This window comes from Garra rufa, chromosome 2, assembly GCF_049309525.1.
Source record: "Garra rufa chromosome 2, GarRuf1.0, whole genome shotgun sequence".
NCBI classification, from domain to species: Eukaryota; Metazoa; Chordata; class Actinopteri; order Cypriniformes; family Cyprinidae; genus Garra; species Garra rufa.
The window spans coordinates 51,491,542-51,499,041 of record NC_133362.1 but is presented as its reverse complement, the minus strand read 5'-3'; positions in this window follow the sequence as shown (position 1 = coordinate 51,499,041).

Below are 7,500 nucleotides of genomic sequence, written 5' to 3'. Positions count from 1 at the left end.
AAACGAATAAACACTGTTATTGCATTCCTGACATGGGTCAGACCCTCAGTCACCTCTCAGATCCCAAAATAGAAATGTTATTCATATGAAACTCAAAAAAAACTTCATTACTACTGGTTGTATGTTTTCTATGGTTACATCTTTCTAATACATGTAATACATTTCTAAAACTCATAATGAAAATATAGCAAACTCAAGTTGTTACATCACATTTGTATTCTTCATCTTTGATTTTTATATAAATGATCATTCTCTTAAGTTGGAAAAAACTTAAAATATGCAAAGGCTTTTTGTTTTGGGTTTTTTCCCCCTTTCGAAAGCAAGCCACACATTACAGTCACAGACATAAAGACAGTCAATCCCTTCGTCTTGTTGCATTGTCTCGTAACACGGACAAATGACCTGCTTAAAACCTTCGTCGTTTCATCCTGTCTTAATTCATTTCACTGTAAGTTCCACTACTGCTATCATCACTGTCACTGATTGGTTTCTCCAAATCAAAACCCATCACCACATTATCAATCACCACCTTTGGTGAAACGCTAGATGTCACCAGTCTCTGTACTGAGCTGGAAACCAACTGCAAAATACATGGTAGACACATCAGAAGTAAAAGACAAGCCCCAAACATCGGCAGTACAGTTGTACACAGCCAATAGGCCCAACCTCCTCCGAGGCTGGTCCACCTTTCTGCTTGTATGGAATCTGTTTTTTCGGGCTCTTTTACGGCCCTTCTCATGTGCACCACAATATTTGTAATGTTGTCGCTGTAGTCTGCCTCAAATCTCTTTACTCCATCCGCTCCTCCTCCCAGGATGTAGATGGGACCTTTTACAGTGGCTAGCATGAATCCACGTGGCTCTCTCGTCAGCTACCTTCACAGCTGTGTGTGTAGTTAGGAACACATTGAATGGGCCCAGCCACCTTTCACTCATTCCTGAGATCTCATCCCCCATGAAATCCCACGAAATCATCGGGTTTGATGTTGTGCAAGGAACTTTCAGCAACCTTTCCTTGGGCAGCTTTCACCTGTACACAAATATTAGACAACAGAGAAGACATTTCTTTGCAATAACCTAACATGTCATGCTCACACGATCCTGTTGATGGCAGCTGTTGTTTCCCCCCTCTAAGCCCACGTATGGTGGTCTGCCGAACAAAATTTCATACGGGCTCAAATTTGATCTTACCCGCTTTCTCATTCTCATGTACATGAGAACAATTGCAAAGCAACTTAATCCATGTAAGTCCAGTTTCCTCACAAATTTTGCCCATTTTGTTTTATTGCCTCATTAACAAAATGTGTGGCATTGTCTGAGCCTCTTCTACTGCTACTGCTCTTTTGTCACGTAATGTGTGTTGCAAATTATAAAAAAAATTCCACAAATTTCAGTTGTTAACCCCTTTATAAACCACAATTCTTTCATTTGTGTCACTATTCCCCCTTTTTACACATTGTCTAACCCATGTGTCAAACGACAATAACGTAAAAAGAAGTGTTCGGGTAAACTAGGTCTGCCATCCACACCCCTCCAAATCCCCTCAGTCATTTTACAGGCGCCCCGCCTCCAGAGCTCCTTTGCCTTTGCTGTCGCAAAAGTCTGCATGGCCTGTAAAGATGAAAAAATGTTTTCATTAGTTTTGGAGAGAGTTTCAGATAAGAGGGTGCACTCCTGTTTGTCTGTCTGCTGTGAGGCCGCTGTCCTTGCATTCCCTAGAGAAACAGAGTCTTTTCTGGTTAGGGTGAGCCGCACATTTGCAAATGGCTATCCTTTCCCTAAAAAAAAATCTCTAATAAAGCTGCCAAAATGGAGATTATGAACTATTGGGCGCCCATCTAAATTTTAAAATCTTGAAAAAACTCAAAGTGTAACACACTTATTCGTCCTGAGTTTTCACGCCTCTGTTAGAGTCACAAGCTCTGCTGCTTGTGCTAAATAGTGTGATGGCAACGAGCCAAATGTCACAATTTCAAATTCAGTCATCACAGAATAGTCAACTTTGTTCTGACCTGTTTGTGGATCTCAGAACGCTGAACCATCCACAAAGAGGACACTTTCAGTTTCAAGTTGTACGTCAGAAAGATCTGCATGTGGCGTACTCACTTGATCAAGCGCAGTCAGACAACAGTTGTTCCTCCCCATCCTCCTCTGTCCGAAGCAGGGTGGCAGGATTCAAGGTTGTGCAACGTTTAACGCTATTCTTGAAATATCGAGCAAGATAGTGTGGTATCACGACCACCGAGCCGTCAATATATGCAATGTTTTCTGTTCATGCAGAATCATGGACACTGTGTGCCAGACAATCAATGTCAGGTCAGGGCACCCTAAGAAATCTCTAGACATCATCAAGGCCTTCTCAGCAGATGCCACCGCCTTCAGACAGCAAGGCAGGCCTGCTACTACTGGTTCTAGCTTGATTGAAAAAAAATAGGCCACAGGTCACAGTCTGTCTCCATGAAACTGCAATAAAACAGAAATCCTAAACCCATTTTTCTCATCTACTATCTGCACAAACGGCCGATCACCATTTGGAAGGCCCAAAGCAGGCGCTTGGGTTAACTCAATTTTCATGTTGACAATTTGTCCACTCAATTTTGTCGGTGGATTTTAGCCCCTTTCCTACTGTTAGGCTTCTTAGGGGTTGTTCCAGAATTGCATAATTGGGGATGAACGTTCTGCAATACGAACACATTCCCAAAAATGACAACATTTGTTTTTTTGTGATCGGTTTTGGTACATTCTTTATACCTTCAACACGCTTGTCAGACAGAGATTTTACAATTTGGTGTTATGACATGTCCCAAAAATGTTACCTGTTGTTTTGCAAATTGCAATTTTTGACAGGCTGACTCTGTGGCCCTCCTCAGCCAAAAGTTTCAGGGGGGTCACAGAGTCTGCTACGCAGGTAGCTTCGTCTAGAGAACACAAAAAATATCATCAATATACTGCAATAAAACAATACCCTCTGATAATTTAAGTGGTTCCAAACTTCTTTTCAGCGCTTCGTTGAATTTAGTTGGCGATTCGGCAAAATTTCGAGCTAACTGTTGAAAGCAATAGCCTTTGCCATTAAATTCAAATGCAAACCAGTATTGGCTCTCTTTTGCCACTGGCACACTGAGCCAAATCAATCACTGAAAAGAAGTTTGCATCAGCCGGTATCTGAGAAAGGATTGCATAAGGATTAGGCACCAAAGGAACTCTCTGTATTGTTGCTGCGTTTACTGCCTGTAAATCCTGTACAAACCTCCATTGGGCCGGCTGACCTTTGTCCCTTATTTTTCTCACTGGAAAATTGGAGTTCTAACTGGCGAATCATCGCATGGAATTATCACCCCCTCCTTCAACAAGGATTCAAACACTGGCCTTATTCCCTCAATTGCCTCTTTTCTTAGTGGATATTGATGTTGACATGGCCTGTAATCAGATTTTGGAGTGATTACACGTGGTTCACATCCTTTAATTAACCCCACATCATATTTGTGTTTGGCCCATACATGTGATGGTACCTCTGCCAGTGCTGAATGAATATCTGAGGGCTCAACATTTACCATGCACTGATTCTCCCAGTCAGTTTTGTCATTTAGAATTGGTCTTATAATTCTTTCAACCTCAATTTTGCATTCAACTGTCATCATAAATGCTTTCAAAGTCTCACTGTGTTTCAATCCTGAGTCTATTTCTCTCCAGTCTAAACTATCGACACATTGTTTTATAAACAAACCAACCTCTGCCCAAGCCTGTCCTTCAGCCTTCGCTAACGACAAATGTGGAACTGTCTGCTCTGTACATTGTTTAGACTGAGCCTCTGAAAGGCATGCTGCCAACGCACACACATCCTTTCGCCAAAACATTTTGTCAAAACTCAGAGTCTCTGCACAAGTCTGCTGAAACCAATCTTTTTCATAGTTTTCTTCCCTTTCCACTACGACATGTGACGTACAATGCAAATCATCAGGTGCCATTATTTCTGCCTCAGAGCATGTTGCACATTCCCTAGCTTTTTCGCACATCATTGTAGCCCAATCATGATTTATGATGTGCCATTCGTAAGCCCATTGAGACTCTTTCGTGCAAACAGCTCCACTGCTCATCTCCTTCCACACATCTGACACCCGTGAGATCAGCAATGAGCCTCAAATTTAGTTTGCACATCAGATCTCGTCCTAAAATGGGTACGGGACAAGTTTTTGAAAGCAAGAATGCATGTTTTAGCACCCTTCCTGTTTCTGTTTCGCAAATTAATGGTTCTGTAAATCTCTCAAACATTGTACGTCCTGACGCACAGAGAGACCCAGAAACATGATCTGTTAGCTCTGGTACACATGGTAAGTCACATAGTCGCACGGTTGACCTTCTAGCCCCTGAATCAGCTAAAAATTCAATTCGTTTTCCCTGAACTATCAGTGAATATTTCGGCATTTCTTTAAACGCCTCAGACTTATACATAGCATACTGCTTTTCAACAGCATCATCATTCATTTCAGACACAGACACAGGAAAGCAAGCTTTTTCTTCATTGCAAAGAGCAGTCAGTACATCAGTGTATTTGTATGCGTATGCGTATGTGTGTGTAATTGATTTATATTCACTTCCCTTTACTTGTGGCCGCTCGCTCGTCTCCTCCTCCCCCTCCTGCTCCCCGTTCCCCTCCTGGCATCAGTCCGATCCATTTTTCCTCTTGCTTCCTCGCTTTGGGGCAATTCTCAGCCCAATGTCCATCCTGTTTGCATGCACGGCATTTGGAGCAGCCTCTGAAGTCATGGTCGTCGGTCTCACATATCCAGCAGCTCCACTTGCGCTGAGGTTTCGCTGGGGCTTTCTTCTTTTTCCCTCTGCCCCAGCCTTTGCAGTTCTCTCTTCGCGCACCTGTGGCTATCTTCGCCAAACTCAGCTGTAGATCTCTGTCCATTCTGGCCTGTTTCTTCTCACGCTTCTCTCTCTGCAGCTTATCAGCGTGTCGCGCGTGAATCAAAACTGTGGCCAATCTTACTTCTCTGAACTCAATGCAGGAAATTTTTACCTTTTCCGCAATGTCCGGTCTCAGTCCGTCCAGGAAGGCATTTCTCAAATGACTCTCCCATCTCCCCGGCTCTTGACCTCTGTCCGCCGGTTCAGTCAGCCCTGAGAATTGGTTGAATGCCTCGTGCAGGCGGCAGTAGTACTCATCGACCCTTTCATCTTTCTCCTGCTGGCATCGGCTGACTCTGGACATGTCGATTCGCATCGGAAACGTGTCTTTGATCGTGTCAACGACTCTGTCCACAGCTCTCCGGTATGCATAATTTGCGGGATCATCGCAGTCGCTGCTCTTCCTTCTGTAATCGTCCTCTGGCACTCTGCCCCTGATCTTGTACCAGTTCGTCGGCCCCAGCTTTGACAGCAAAAGTCTCCTTAGCTCCATTATCGTCGGGCTGAATTCTTCACAAAACCTTAACAGTTCGGTGCTCAGCTTGTCACCCCCTAGAGTCTCTTCGGGCAGTGCGTCTGGCTCAGCTCCACATGCTGCTGCTTCTTCTTGCGGTGCTGTAGGGTGTTTTGGAGGGGAGCAGTCGAGGTCGGGATCAACTTTCCAAGCGCGCAGCTCGGCCACAGGGTAGTGATGGACATTGTACGGCGGTGGAACATGTTTAAAGACAGAAACATCAGACATATCAGTACTTGTGATTAATGCAAATGTTTTTCCTTCTTTTAATTCCCTAATTTCCTCTTCACTCACTTTTAATTCCTTCAACATTCTATCGATCTTTTCCTCATTATCCTCTACTATTGTCTGTTTTTTTTTTCCGATCTTCGTTTCACTCCCTGTCATTGCTTTTTGTAAAGCCCCTCTTTCTCTTCTCTCTGCCTCGCCAAGCCAACAATTCACCGTTCCCTCACATTCCTTACACACATGCCTCTTACAACATTTCTTTGGCACCTCACTGCCCTCCCTAACTGACTCTTTCACTGCTTTCAGCTTCACAACACTCAAGGTTCCATCCCTAGGAAACTCATGATACATAATCAGTTTTTCTATGTCCAAAATACACTTTTCACCCACCGACTTTCTCATTTGCCTAAATGTCGGCGTATCATATTTCTCAATTTTGCTCTGAGATTTCCCCATACTGACGCTTGACCACTTTTTCCAAAGTGTACCTTTTTCCCTAGCCGGGCGCGCCCTATACCCTGTCAGACGTCTCCAACAGGACCAATCTTTCACCCAAGATTGGAGAGGTCGAAGCTTTCCCACTTCCAAATCTACCCCCCGCAGACTTCCACTGCGTGGTTGCGATCAGTACCCTCTGGTACGTCTCTCGCGCGTAGATTTTGTCAATTGTCAGTATGGTTCGTCCCCTTTTTCCAAATTTACCTATTTACTTTCAATTTACCTTTTTCCCAAAAAAGAAAATAATTAAGTCTGTCTCTTACCAGAGAGTCTCAGTTTTGGAGGCTTGATTTGGTTCGTTTGATGATTCCAGTGGTGCTCCTCCGGCCCTCGGCGGGACGGCCCCTGTCTCCCTTAATCCTAGTCGGGGTTAGGGCTGAACATCTATTGTTCAGGATTACGGTCACCGTTCCGCTGTCAGGTCAGAAGACACAGCCATGAAATCCCACTTCTGACACCAAGTTTGTCGAGGAAATTTCCCTTGAGACCTCGGTAATAAAGACAAACTTAAGTAATAGTTAATAAAAAGGTTTATTCTTTGCAAAGAAGATCAACAGTCGTACAGAAACACAGGTTTGCTGCATGAGTGTGATGCAGGAGGGAGGGATTTGCTGCGCTTTATACCTCTTCACACACCCAAGGTCACAAATTGAAAACCTGCTGATACTCTCACATGGGATAGACAGTAGAAAGACATCTCTATACATTATTTACCCCAAACACTCTCTGCAATTGTCTTAAGCCTCCCCCTCCTGACCCCTAAGGTCAGCCTATGGTCTCATGAGGCCCTCAGACCCTTCCTTACTCATTTGGCACAAAGGGACTAGAGAAAGAGAGCTTCTCTGTGTACATCCCTTAACACATAAATGTATATCACATGAGCATAAAAATCACCCCTTATGAATTTTTCACCAACAACCCCAATGGATTTCTAGTCCATCGCCTTAACCACTCGGCCACGACTACGGCGACCCTGATGTCCTCTGTCCCGTTGTCGACCTCAAAGTTGGCTGAAAAAACAATGAACTGGCTACCGCTTTACTAAAATCGTCTAGCGCAAAACTCCTAAAGGGGAAAACAGCCCACCACAAGCAACGAAAAATTCATGAAGCAATCACTCTATGTGAACTCTGTCACATCTTTAAGCGTACGCCGACACACGGCAGTGCTGGACTGTCACGACTGCAAGCTGAGGCCGCCGACAAGAAGATGGCCCTTCGCCCGAACAGGGACTGGAACCCTGGACCCTCAGATTAAAAGTCTGATGCTCTACCGACTGAGCTATCCGGGCTCTTGTGTTTCGTGTGCCTCTTACTTTTTATATAAGAACACTTTCTCCACAAGCCG